The following is a 15,042-nucleotide window of genomic DNA, read 5'->3' on the forward strand; positions in this document are numbered from 1 at the left end:
CAAGTTTCTACCTGCACGCTTTAAATGCAGCACTTGGGAGGCAGAGGCAGAGGCAGCTGAACCTCGGTGAGTTTGAAACCAGCCTGAGCTACATCGTAATACTCTGTCTAAAAAACAAATGTGTGTGTTTATTTCCAACTACTAGTTCTTCAAATGTGTGCGATTTTGTGAAGCAGTAGCAATTCAGAGTCAGGAGGAATGGAGAAGCCGAATCTGTTTGAACTTGGCAAGAGACCTTGGTACAAAATCCTTTGGGAACTTTTGTCTTCTGGTTCTTTCTGGTCTATTTTGTTTGGGCAGAACCACGTGCAGAAATGAATACTTAAGATGCATATATTACATAAACACGAAGTCAAAGAAGAGTGCTTTTAAATGTGTAATACAAAGGCAATGGGTTTAGACAGGATACAGGGACTAAGTTCTTCCAGGAAAGAGGGACAGAGAGAGCTGCAGGACTATAGGAGTCACCTATTGAAGATTAGTTACAATAGGAGGAATAGCCAAAACAAAATCCTTTAGAATAGTGCCTTTCAAACAAGTGTTTGGTATTTTGTATGCTTTCTGCTGGGCTGGGCTTGGCAAACAAGCTCTTTGGAAGTAATTCGCACTGAAGGTTAACCTGAATGTAAGTTGAATTCAGATCTTAAAATTCAGATGAAGTTCATTATATGTGAGCCGGAGGGGTATGTGGTGCGTGGAGGTATTCAGGTATGCACATCCTTGTGCAAACGAGGACAGAGAACTATGTCCCGCATGGTTATTGCGCTCCATCGTATGGCCCCGAGACAGGATTTCTCAACAGAACCAGAAGTTCAACATCTGGCATGTGCTGGCTTGTCATCTCTGGGTCGCCCTGCCTCCGCCTCCCAGGGCTGGGACTACAGGCATGCACACCTGGACTGCCTTTGCTGGGATTGAACTCACGTCCTCGTGCTTGGACTTGACCCTCTATATGGACCCTCTCCCTCATATATTTTTATTCTCCAAAGATTCATTTGGTTGAAGTGACATTATATTTACATGCTGGGGCACTAGTGTGTTTAAAAATATGATTAAATGTGGTGGTGTCCGCTATAATCCCAGGGTTTAGGAGACTTGGGCAGTAAGTTCTAGAATTCTGAAGCCAGTCTGGGAACATTGAGAAACCCTGTGTCCCAAAGCAAACCCATGAGATCTAAGTATGACATTCAGCACTTGAATGTCAGTGTCTGAGTTCTAGGTGAGCCTAGGCTATAGAGTGAGACCATCTCAAAAATAAAATGAAGGGAAGGAAGGGTGGACTTAGGGTAAGAAAATTTTGGTGGAAAGATGGAGAGAGAACGAGAGAGGGAGAGATTTGGTCAGCTTCTTGTGAGTAATAGAGGAAAATGAAAATGGTGCATAGTATTAGGTAAAGGAAAGAAGGCATTGTATACATTGCTAGATCTTGCTGAAAGACAATTTGTGTTTGTTACAGTTGGGCTGCTTCTTTCTGGAGAGAAAACCTGAGTCATAGGCAGTAACTGTAGTTTATGTGTAGTTTGTCATGTTCATGTGTTGAAGGTTGACTATCCATCTCAGGAATTATCCTAGGAAACGATCAAGATAGTTCTTGTGGGACCCTTTGATATGTCACAAGAGAGAGCTGTTATAAAAAAGGATAAGGCTGGCTGGCCAGTTTTATTTGGTTGCATGTCTAACGGTAAGATCTTCCTCTCACACCTCCATGGTGCCATCTGCTATGGGGGGAGGGAGGAGCTCAGCGGTCAGTATTGTACTATTTGAACACAATACTAAAACTGTGAAACCTCTCTTTAGAAAATAGCCAGACTAAGTATTTTGTTTCTATTTGTTACAGAAACAAAAATAGATTAATACAGTAGCATCCTTGTATTCTCTGTGTGCAGGGTGGGGTAGGAGTGGCTGGGGGGAACTGACTGGGCATGGGAGACTTCTTGCATGTCTTTTTATTCCCAGAAGATTCTGAATTACGGTTTGGGGAGTCTGAAGAAAATGACTGTTTATTTTGAAAATTGATGTTAATTCGGTTGGGGGAGGAGAAACACCTAAATTTTTGTTTGTCTGTTTGTTGACTTAGCATTCCATGTAATCCAGTCTGGCTTCAGTCTTTTTATAGAGGCAAAGCTGGCTTGAACTCCTGATTGTCCTGCCTCTCCAGTGCTAGCATTTCTTGTATATGCCACCACACCAGAATATCTTTTTCCTCAAACTTAGTTTTGACTATTTAATCAAGGAAAAAAAAATGAATTTAGGCTCAGCTTTCACCTTAATACCTCTCACTTCAGACAAGTTTCCTGCCCTGATTTTTAAAAATTTTTACATCTTTAAATAATTACAAATGTATAAGAATTACAACAAAAGGGTACTAGGTGATTTTGCTTCCCTTTCTTTCACCACATCCAAAGGTAGTACTTTTTAACTATCTATCAAAATAAGGCATTTAGGGCTAGAGGCATGGCTCAGCAGAGAAGAACACTTGTTGCTCTTGCAGAGGACTGGAGTTCAGTTCCCAGCACTCAGGTTGGGTAGTTCACTATTACCTGTAACTTCAAGAGATCTACAGCTCCAAGAGATCTAACGCTCTCTCCAAAGACAGTGCATGCCTGCATCCGTGTGCTGTAATACATACATACATGCATACATAAACATGCAGGCCAACAACCATATACATTCAATAAAAATAAATACATCTCTTTTTAAAAGGTTAATTTTGATATATCCACAGGGGCTATTTAGAAAAGAGAGTAGATTGTAAAAAGTTATTAGTTATTTGTGTGTTTATTCTTATAAATAGCACTTATCCAATACTATGTAACAGTCGTTTTGGAAGCAGGGTCTTACTATGTAGTTACGGTTTGCCTGTGATTCATATCCTGTTTCAGCTTCCTGAGTGCTAGGCTTACACCCATACCACCGTGCCCAGCCAAGGCAGCCTTTTAAATGTCTGCTGTGACAGGGTTTCTCAGATTAGATTAAGCTGGCCTCTGACTTGCTGTGCAGGACTGAGTTCCTAATCCTCCTGCCCCCATCTCTCTAGTGCTTAGATTGGAGGAGTGAGTCACCACACCTAGCTATATAAATGCATTGACTTCCTACGATGATTCTATGAAGTGATTGTATTCACCTCACAAATTAGAAAATCAGACCATAGAGAGGTGCAGTAATTGATTTAAGTCACGCAGTGAATGTTAGAACAGGAATTTGAACCGATTCTGACACTAGAGCCACCTGGGAAGGACAGAGATGTCAGTTATCCATATTCATATTGCACTTTGAAGGGAGCTATTCTTTCCATTTTCCATTTATGAGAAGCCTAAGGTTTAGTGTGGTTAAGTAACCAGCTGAGTCTCACACAACTAGCAGGTACTGGAGCCCTAGCTTGACTTTGGGCCTGCCTAGATTTAAACACATTCCTGGTCTGTCTCCCTGGCACCCCACACAGACCTCAACTCGATCTCTTAACTCTAGTTCTGAAATGTGAAGATACAGTTTCTCAAACCTCAAAGCACGTAGAAATCACATGGGAGGCACACCACCCATGTTGGCGGGCTCTTTTCCAAGCTTTCTGTTTTAGAAAGTCTGAACCCCTCAGTAAAAGCAGGTGTTCTGCTTCCTGGGATGACTTCAAGGTCTACTAGATCTGGCATGACAACCAATTTTTAATATTGTTTCAACCTTAAAAAAAATTAAAATAAGGGCGATATATCACGGCAATGGATCCTGTGTCCCGTAAAATAATGTATAAGGGGGGAGTGTCATTCCCACATCGCCCACAAGAAAAAGTTCACACAACACAGCTGAGTTTCTAAAGAAACCAAAAACTTCCACTTCAGCCTGTCCTGAAGATTTCGTGAGGAATATGTCTCCTTTTGTAACCATGTCTCACACTAACGACAGAAATGCAGATTTAGTGCCTCTGTTTTCAGTTGCCCTGTTCAGGGAGCTTCCTTTTCAACCAAATCAATGAAAGAAAAACCCCTAAGAGCTGTTAACTCACAACCCTTTATCATTTCTACCAAAGGTGACACTGTTTCTTCAGCTGAAAACATCAGCTATTGTTGATTCTTAATCTCATTCTCCGATTCTTGATACTAAAGTATACTGACTAACAGTATCTTCACCACGTCCTGTCCTGTAGTCTTCTGCCTCTCCAATCCCAGGGCTACCACCTCCCGCCCTCACTGTTAAAGTCAGTGAAACTGTTTCATATTCATATTCGTGATGGCTGGCGGAGGAGTGTAATTATTATCTAGATGGTTCCTCCCCCTGCATTGTGTGCGAACTTTCACATCAGCTTTCCCTTCAACTAGGTCTTTTCAGTCTCAAAATATCAAAATGTCTACCAAATAGATATGTTAGAAAATGCCTCTTGTAGCCAGGCCAGGTGACACACATCTATAGTTACAGGTACTCGGGAGCACTGAGGTAAAGGGATGGAAAGCTCAAGGCCATCCGGGGTTACTCAGGGGGACCATGCCTCAAAATGGAAAACAAAATAACAAATGGCTGGAGGCAGCTCAGTAGAAAGTACTTGCCCAACATATATGAAGTCCTAAGTTTCATCCGCAGTGACACACACACACACACATACACACACACACCGTGTCAAACACCCGTGTGCTTGATACAATCATTTAAAGGAAAATGTCATAGCTGGACCTGGCAGTGCATGCCTTTAATCCTAGCACTTGGGAGGCAGCAGCAGGCAGATTTTTATGAGTCTCAGGCTAGCTTGGTCTCCATATCAAGTTTCAGACAGGGCTACACAGGGAGACCATGTTTTTAAAAAAGAAAATTTTATTAAAATTCTTAAGGGGAAAAAAAACAGTTCTGTGGATATGAAAAGGATAAATGTGTTAACTGTGCCTCTGCCTCTGTCTGTCTCTATCTGTCTCTGTGTATGTGTGTGTGTTGTGAGTGCGCTAGCTCCCTACCCTCGAAAATGTCTTGCAACTGTATCATACTTTCTGTTTTGAAACTGAGAATAGGAGAAAAACAGCCAATCAGCTTGGTAAAAGTTCTCTCAAGAATGAGTGGTTTCAGTCGTGTCAGTGAAGACAGACTGGTGTCCTAAAACAGGTTTCTGCTTTAGGTAATCACAGAAGTAAGATATTATCTTAAAGCATGTGTTAGTTTTGTCCCTATGACTGAGCATAGACCACATTGGTATAAGGTACTCTGTTTTATTATACCCATATAATTTTCAAATAAAAATTAAAAATAATACAAGACTGAACACTTTCAAGGCACGTAAATTGAAATACACACCTCCTAGGATTTACCAGCACTCTATTTATAGTTTGTCACTATGTTACACAAAGCCCTGAAGTCTCTTGGAGAACTTCCCCAATGGAGTTGCAGTGGATTCTTCAGATGCTTCCAAAGTCAAAGGTCTGCAACTCCTGATGTACTGTAGAAACTTGGTCACCACAGATCACCTTATGATGGACTCAAGAAAAGATTTTTGTTGAACCTGTTAACTTCTTTTTCTCACTACATCACACTGCTAAATTCTGGAAAGCACTGTCCTTTCGCCTACATGCTTATTCTAACACTCATTAGAGCCTGTTAAAGGTTGCTGACCGTATAACTGAGAGCCTGAACCTGGGAAGTGTTAGACCATCTTATTTGGAATCAATAAACATGAGAATGTCTTGTACTCTTTGTAAAATGCAAGGTTGTTTCTGTGCCTATTCTTGCTGTGAATAATGATGTATTTATTACAAGCTTCAGGCAATATGACGGGCAGATCGTAAGCTATTCTAGCCTGACCATACTGGCCTGGCCTACTTCCCAGTCTTGTGACCCATTAATTGCCATCTTAGTCTCGCCCTGGCACTGCCTTCTTTATCCATGTCCCCATGGCAACTCCTCTCTCTCTCTCTCTCTCTCTCTCTCTAAGTCCCTACATGGAACCCCTCTTTGGGCCTTTCTTTTTCCTGCCCAACCAATGGCTGTTCATCTCTTTATTTAATCAATCAGAAGGTGATGGAGAACAATGTTTAGAAAACACTGAGACAGGAGAGGCTTCATGGATATGACAGTGCCAGAGTCTAGCCTGTACTCATCTCTCTGAGTACAGAGATCAGCATTTGAATACACAGTGCACAAAAACATGACTCCAGCACACTCTTGTGTTTTGGCTACGACCTGGAGCTCTGTCTAGTCAAACCTTGGTGTTCTCCAAGGCAGAACCTATGCTACCATACTGATCCCGAGTAGACCTCCCGGTTTTTTAGCTCTACTTGTAAATAAGCATCAGGGGAAACTATGGTGAGAATTCTGGAAGTTTGGTTTCTTTAAAAAGCACAGAGATACTATAACAATATGTTTTCCTTTTAATCTCAGGTGTGGGGATATAAGGCTGCTTTCCAAAAGCTCATAATGATTTGCTTCATGCTCTAGCAGAGGCGTGGTTTTGCCAGTTGCAGATAGTTTCTGCAATTGTGTGACCTTTGGAATTCTGGGAACTGTTTAGAGCGTATATAAAGGTAAGACCACCCCCTGACAGGTGGGGCTGGTGGTTATTGGTTATTCAGGGTGGCTGGTTGCACTTTGTTAGTAGTCATGCTCAAAAAGGAAACAAGAAGAAGGAAGCTAGAGTCAAGAATCTGTATCTCTCCCCTCCATCCTTCTTTCTCTCCTATCTAGTAGGGGTGGGGAATAAGGGGTGGGAAAAAGAAGAACCCACAAAGTAGCAAACACCAGCTACAAGTAAAGAAGAAACGAAGAAATTAGATTCAAGGCTCTTGATCTCTCTTTCCCCCTCTATTCTTCTTTCTCTCTTATCTAGTGATAGGATATAAAATGGGGGGGGGGAGCATAAAGGGTGGGAAAAAGAATCCACAAAGGAGCAGAATACAGCTACAGAAAGCATTTAACTTGGAGGTGATCAAACCAAATAATGACTAGCAATACTTCTATTTGGCTGAATTTGTGACTGTCAGAACCATTTAGAACAGTGGGAAAATATCCATACTCAAGTGACATGTAAGAGCAGTTTCTTTTCCAAAGGGGGGTGGGGAGGAAATCTCTTCATTTATCTATCTATCTATCTATCTATCTATCTATCTATCTATCTATCTATTTACTATTTTAAGCAGGGTCCTTCTATGTAACTCAGGTCAGCCTAGAAACAGCAGTTTTCCTGGCTTAGCTTCCTAACTGCTGAGATTATAGATGTGCCACCCAAATCGAGCTTTTTTTTCTTAGACTTCTGTCTTCTATATGAAAGAAAGGAAATTTTGCCCTGTATTTGTATCTCTTAAGAGTCACTGGTATGTGAAACTCTTTGAAAGTGATTCGTATTTGGTCAGGAATAGCAGTGGATTCCTTTAATCCAGCCTTCAATCATAGCACATGGGAGGCAATGACAGGCAAGTCTTTGTGAGTTCAAGACTAGGCAGGTGTACAAAGTGAATCCCAGGTCAGCCAAGGTTATATTGTGAGACCCTATTGGTGGGGTTGGGGGGAAAGGAGAGAGGAAGAGGAGTAACCCTAGTGGTTACTTTTGAGTGTAAACATGGGCTTTTATATATGCTACAAAAACATTCTGTCAACCAGGCCATATATCTAGACCTCCTTTTATTGTTTTGTTTTTGAGACAGAATCTCACAGGCTGTCCTGGAACTCACTGTGTAGCCCAAACTCATGGTGATCTTCAGAGTCTAAAATGCTGGGATTACCACATCCCGCAGAAATCTTTTTGAAGAGCCACCCATTTTGAGCCCTTCATTCCTGGCTGCTCTCTTGGAGGTACTCTTGTGGAGCGTTCAAATGGCACACTGGCAGACAACTAGTTTCACCAGCCGTAAGTGCTACTTCTTTGTAGGAACAATTTAACTAAACTTTGGATTGCCTTTCTTACAAAATGTATTGCCTTTGTCACGATCCCTAAAATCACGAAACAGAAGGGGAGGGAGAGACCACGTATACCCTCCCACCCACTCCATATCCAATCAGTTAGTGTAATGTACATCTTATTGGGTGCTGTATGTGTGACTTGTAATAGTATGTGGTATAGTAAGCCGTGTATCTATATGAATGCTCAGGGCTGGCTTTACGAGCATGTGGCTCGTACAGTTACATAAGGCCCCAGGCTTAGTTTAATGCTCTGTGGTCACTATCTTGAAATTCTTAGCTTTTGAACCAGGGCTCCACATCTTCAAAATTATGCTGTTTGCCTGGTATGGTGAAGTATATAATCTTTTGAGAGATTATTACTACTTTTTTTTCCATGCATTGCCTCGATTTTTGAAGAAAATGCCTATATGGTGTTTCTATTTTAAATGTAAATGAGCACTATAAATGCAAATAGAATTGTATTGTGTACCATTTTGCAACCTACCTTTTAATTTGGTAACATTTCTCCCTATCAATTTATTTCATAGTTTCCGATGGCTGAAGAATGCTCTTTATGTGGAAAAGGCATAATTTGTTTAATCAATCTAGCAGCCTCCTACTGATGTGCCTTTGATAATTTGCTACGACAGAGCAGGCCGACTTTAGCACGTGCCTCACTAACTCCCGAGGATGAATTTCTAGAAGGAGAGTTGCTGAGACAAAGGATAGGACTGTTTGAAAGTGTGACCCACGCGACCTGCTGCCTGTCAGAAAGATGCTAGAGCACTCTGATCCCACTGGTGCACATTCACGACTGTTGCCCTGCATGCTAACTGGCCAATAACTCAACCTCAACTCTGCTGATCTTATACCACCTCCTCTTTCTAATGGCCTTAGCTTGCTAGGGTATCCCCGATCCTCCTACCTCCAAACGGCAGTTTACTGAGTTAAACTTCTTGCTGATGTTGTCGTGAGCCCTTTTTGGGTAGAGATTTTGTGGGTCCTTCCTGATCTCATATATGAGACATTCCTCTAGGCCCCAGCTTGTCTTCTTGTTTTGTTTTGTTTAGGTTTTGGTTTTATGTTTGTTTTTAGTTTTTTTTTAATTATTTTTATTAATTCCAGTTTATTCACTTTGTATCCCCCCTGTACCTCCCTCCCTCCTCCCCTACCAATTCCATCCTCCCTCTTCCCCACCCATGTCCCTCTCCCAGTCTACTGATAAGGGAGGTCCTCTTCCCCTTCCCTCTGATCCTAGTCTATCAGGTGTGGCTGCATTGTCTTCTGTTTTTAGTTTTTTTAAGACATAGTTTCTCTATGTAGACCCAGCTGTCCTAGAACTTGCTCTGTAAACTAGGTGGGCCTCGAACTCAACAGATCCTCCTGCCTCTGCCTCCTGAATCTGAAATTAAAGGCATTCACCACCACCACTGGCAGCATGTCTTTTAAGGCAACAAGTTTTGATTTCCACAGTTACCTTTGGTTCAAGGTTCTGTAAGCACTGACAGTGACCCCAAACAGGGACCTCACTGCTTGTTCTTTTGTTGTTGTTTGAAACTGTTGGCATGATTTTCTTTAATGCTACTTTACTTAGGTTCTTATATCTACCACTCTTCTCAACCCCCCAACACCCCAACACCAGGTAGGAGAGACCGAAACATTGTGGGGAGAGGGGGTTTAGAGAGCTATAAGCTGCTTCCTGCTGATTAGGAGTTTCTTGGGGCAAGTCCACTCTCCATTTTGTCAGGGTATCTCCTCCTCCTCTTCCTCTCCTTCCTCCTCCTCCTCCATCTTCTTCGGAGTACCCTCCACCCATCTCAGGGCTCTAGCATTTATCCCTCTTGGAAGAGTCCCCAGAATTTCAAACGTAAACTTTCTGCAGCTGGCAAAGATCACGCCCCTGCTAGTGCATGAGACAATCATAGCTAACAGTTGAGGACAAACGGAAGCAGCCCCATATCCCACACCTGGGGTTAAAACAAAAACACATTTACATAACATAACTGGGTTTTTAAAGACCCCGAAATGCTCACTACGTGAAATGTAGACCAAGTGCTTGCTTCATGTAGTCCGGTAGCCTTGATCTCAGTATGCTGGTGCAGATGACCCTGAACCCCTGATCTTCTTGCCTCCACCTCCCAATACTGAGATTGCAAGTGTGCCCCCTCCTCCAGATTTCTTCTGCTCTTAACACCTCAGCCATTAAACACAATTCTAACTTTGCAGCGGTTGTAGAAGACCGGTACAGAGCATTGGCCTGCACTGCTCCCCAGCATTCCCCACCCTGTAACATCTTATTAGTCAGCTTTCACATCTTGCTTGTACTGAGCTCTGAGAATAAATTGTTTGCATCCTTATTGAGGTACCTCGATTTCAGGGATAATGTACTGCAAGTGCTTTAACTCTTAATCGTAGAAAAACAGGTTCAAAATTATTCTGAACGTACATTATTTAAACTTCATTTCCCCCAGTTCATTGAACAAAGATGAAAAAATCTGGTCCAGGGTTCATTCAAAGGCCACTTGCACCAGGCATGGTTGCACACACCTTTAATCTCAGCACTCTGGGAGGCAGAGACAGGTGGATCTATGTGTTCAAGACCAGCCTGATCTACATAGTGAGTTCCAGGACAACCACGGCTACACAAAGAAACCCTGTCTCAAAACAAACAAACAAACAAACAAACAAACAAACAAACAAAAACAGCTACTTGCTTTTAGTGGTAGGTGATTCCTTGCCTTCTTTTCCTTTTTTGACTCTTTTTTTCTTTTCTTTTCTTTTCTTTTTTTTTCTTTTCTTTTCTTTTCTTTTCTTTTCTTTTCTTTTTCCAGATAAGTCATAGAATGGTGTAAAGAGATACAACTAAGATTCCATAACTCTGGCTGGGTTAGATTTTTGTTTGTTTGAGTTATTTATTTGTTTTGTATTTACATGTCTAAAACTAATCTGCTGTTGTAAATTTAAAAGGTATGGCCTAACAGATGTTATTAGGCTATTAATATTACGGTGGTATTATCTAACCCACTATCACAAATAATAAGACACAGACACCTGTTAGATTTTATAATTGCCTCATTTACCTAGTGTTGTGCAGATATTTCCCCTATAACCTCACCATCCATCTCCCAGCTCCTTCCCAATGCCATCTGCCTTAAGCATTCCTCTCTGGGCTACCTTCCATCCATAATCACAAGATACTTGCTTATTTTTGTATTTTGGTGTTTTCTGCATTCATACCATCTTCGGCGTCCTTCCTCCCAGCCCACGAGGTTCCTTCTCCAATCTAACCTACCCTGGTGTCCTCCTACCTCCTCTCTTCCTGGGATTCTTTTGAACTCCACCCCTTGTGGGGGATGGCTTAGTCATGCCTACCCCATTCTCTCCTGCCCAGCTTTTAGGCCTTTAATCAACCAATCAGGTATAATGTCTAGGCAGGTTTACACAAGAAAAATAAGTTTATCCAGGCAGTAACAGATCTTGAGGGTCAGCAATTAGCATCGAAATACAAGCATCAGACCAACCCCCAACACTAATCAAAAGTTTTCTTAAAAGGAAAGAATAAGACCCAGCAGATTAGGGAACCGGCACTTAACTACGGATAATAGAAATTTGTAATAGTAAATTAAGCAATAAAAAAAGGAAAATTCCCAAACTCTTTGTTGTTGTTGTTGTTGTTCATTTATTTACATTTATTTATTTATTTATTTATTTATTTATTTATTTATTTATTTTAATACACAGCTGAGGTTTATGAAGCACAATAACATGCACGGTTTCCAAAGAGACAGACTCCTCCCACCGGGGCAGGGCAGAACTGAAACTCCTTTGTTCATTCATTTTTTTATTCATATTTTATTTAAACTGGCCCCAAAGTGACTTTGTAGTTGAGGCTAGCCTTGGTACTTCCTCGGCTGCCTCCTGGGCACAGGTGTACACTGCCATGTGCCGTCAAAACCTCGTGTCAATGCCCTGGACTTGTTTTTCCAGAGCCTTCCTAAAGAGATTGTCTTCCCTCTCTTCCAGTGGGGATTATATTTGATTATACACAAATAATGTCTTCATACTGGAAATGAAGGTGTCTGTGTGCTTAGGGGGATAACACTAAGCTACCACCTTTTCTCTTGGATCTTTTATTAATAGCGTGTGTGCACATGCTCTCTCTCTCTCTCTCTTTCTCTCCTTCCATCTCCAGGAGCTTAGGTCGTCAGACTGAGCAGCAAGGCACTTTTGCTTCCTGAGCAACACCGCCAGTCCCAAAGCTGTACTTCTAAAAAGGCTTATTTTATTGCCTTTGGTGTATGATGATGTGCTGGTGCCCTTCATGATCAGGAGAGGATCTGGAGTCCAGTAGGACTGGAGTTATGGGAAACTCTGAGGCCCCATGTGGGTTCTGGGACTTGAACCCGGGTCCTCTGAAGAGCATCAAGTGCTCTTAAGTGCTGAGGCAACTCTCCAGACCCATTTGTCATATCCTTTAACAAGGTTGTTGATACTACCTAAATCGAGCTTTCTTCTTAAAGTCCTAGAAAAAGAAATTCAACATCAAACATGTAACATGAAATTATTACAAGGAAAAAGAATGAATTGTAAAACGGCATCCATACAGACAACAAAGTTATGCTAGAAAAACAGTCAAGAAGCAGTTCTAGCAGGTTCATGTTATTTCAAAAATAAATGAATGATATCAAGAAAGTTACATAACAAACGAGAACTAAGAATTCAAATCAAGGTGATGGAAATCAAGAACATTTTACATAGCAGAGTGTGACATGGGCTTTTTGTGGCAGCTATTTGGCATGGCTAATGAAGAAGCTGGGTTTCCTTACATGGTTTACCCCAGACCCCCATCTCTCGTTTCCTGCTTGTTAAAAGCTTCTTGGTGGTGGTGGTGTGTACATATAGACACGTGTGCCACAGCATGCATGTGGAGGACGACCTCACAAAGCTGTCATTACATAATGCTTTCGTCAGCCTGCTCTAGAGGAACGACCAGCGGGATGAATACATACCTATATCATATCTACATATATATACACACATCATACATATCCTCACAAGAGCAGAGTCACCCCTCAAAGCTGAGAACCCAGTATTCACTCAGAGCTGGTTGCTGGGTGCCTCAACAGTATGAATAGTTCCACAATGGCTGTCTCTCATTGAGGCCCAACAACCCACAGTTGCTCAGTCCATGGGGCTGGCTCCCTCAGCAGTCCCAGTGTGGCACAGGAGCCAATGGTCCTAGTCTGTGATGAAAGCTTGAAACGCTGATTCTGACACCAGCAAGGGAGTCAGAAGCAGCGAAAGGGCAGAGTAACTCAGCAGCAAGAGGGGAAAAGCTAAACCAGCAGAAGCTGAGTGATCTTCAGTCTGACATGCCACTCATACCAGGAGGTGCTGTACACAGTTAGGGGCGGCCTCCACACATCAACCAAGGCAACCAGAACAGTTCCTCAAGCAAGGCTCCCTACTCACGTGACATTCATCTGCGGCACGTTGACATTAAAATCAACCACAATACACAGGGAACAAACTCAGATCCACACACTTGCAGGGCACCCCCATGGAACTATCTCTCAGGTCACTCTTTCTTATTTTCTTTCAAGAAAAAGTCTATCTATATGCCCAAGATGGCCTAAAATTCACACTGCCCATGCTTCAGTGCCTGGATCATAGATAGCCAGCATTATGGCTGACTTTGAATGTCTTGACATTTTAAAGTGAATTTAACAGAGGGAGAGGGAGAGAGGGAGAGAGAGAGAGAGAGAGAGAGAGAGAGAGAGAGGATTTAAAACAACAAATGTTTTAAGTGGTTTCATAGCTGAAGCTTACTTTAAATGCAAAGCTTTCATTTCAGAAGGCTGTGACTGCCTCAGGAGAGAATTAAGGTGAGCTCTCAACTCCTGTGTCTTCACAATCCAGGCATCAGTGTCTTGCTACATTAAGCACAACTTTGTGAAAGCGGGCTAATTATTTTTCAGAAGCCAGAAACATAACAGTGAATTTCACAAAAACAGTGAATTTCACAAGTGGAAGCAAGTGTCACAATATATCCTGGAGACATTATGCTCATGTGGAAACTCACCCAGAATTTATTGGAACAGTTTTTTGTAATGGCATCTATACATTACTATAAATTAGAGTCTCACCATTAATGAGGGTATAAGGGCTATGTCTAAGAAACAGATTCTGAGGGATGGATGGATGGATGGATGGATGGATGGATGGATGGATGGATGGCTCAATGCTTAAGAGAGCTTGCTGACTTCCTGGAGGACCCAGGTTCAGTTTCCAGCACCCGCATTGTGGCTCACAACCAGCTGTAACTTCCGCTCCAGATGATCTGACACCCCCACCCCCTCTGGCTCCTGTCTGCAGCTACTAGGCAAGCAGATGGCACATATACAGGCAAAACACCCCCACACATAAAATAAGTCTGAATTTTTTTTTCTTAAAAGAGTACTTTAGCAGGAGAATCAGATGGTAAACTTATAGCAGTCTTCTACAAGCTTGTAGAATGTTTTAAAAGCTTGTTCCATATGACTATTGTTTTTCTAATACAGAATAAGAAAATTAAGCTTGGTGAAATCTACCTGACAGATTTCATGTTCAGGTGTTCTACTGTGTATCCATGGACAAGGGTAAGGCTGAATCTGCCCAGCCCACACAGCTCTTAGAGCCGTAGCTTTGGGCCTGTCCGTCCTCCACGCTGGCTCACTCTCAGAGTGCCTCTCCATGGTTAAGCATTATCTTTGGTTTGCTTAAAAATTCCTGAAGGTTTTCTGTCCCACCTAAATGTTTATCATGCAGCCCTTTTTCTAAGGTGGCCCTTTTGGAAACCTGAGAAAATTCAACTCTTTACTCTGTTAGAAGCAACGGAAAGGTGTTGGTTAGAGTGACTTGTGTTTGTTTGCTTTTATCAAGTACTGAGGTTCACTGTCCCATCACGTCTTTAAAGTGAGTCGAATGAGTCGGATGATGATTAGCAGTGACTTCAGAAAAAACTGAAGAGGAGGCTGAGAGGAGACATGTCTGCAGCTCTGTTGCTCCCCTCACCAGAACGCTTGGCAGATTAACCTTCCGGCCTCAGCGTTCTCATCTGTAAAACAGTCTATAATAACGACTAGGTATTCAGCAGATCCTTTTACAGCGCTGAAGATTACAGTGGCTCTCTGTGGTGGTGGGAGGGACGGCGCCTTGTCC

Source organism: Psammomys obesus, unplaced genomic scaffold (assembly GCF_907164565.1).
Source record: "Psammomys obesus unplaced genomic scaffold, mPsaObe1.curated_primary_1811, whole genome shotgun sequence".
NCBI classification, from domain to species: domain Eukaryota; kingdom Metazoa; phylum Chordata; class Mammalia; order Rodentia; family Muridae; genus Psammomys; species Psammomys obesus.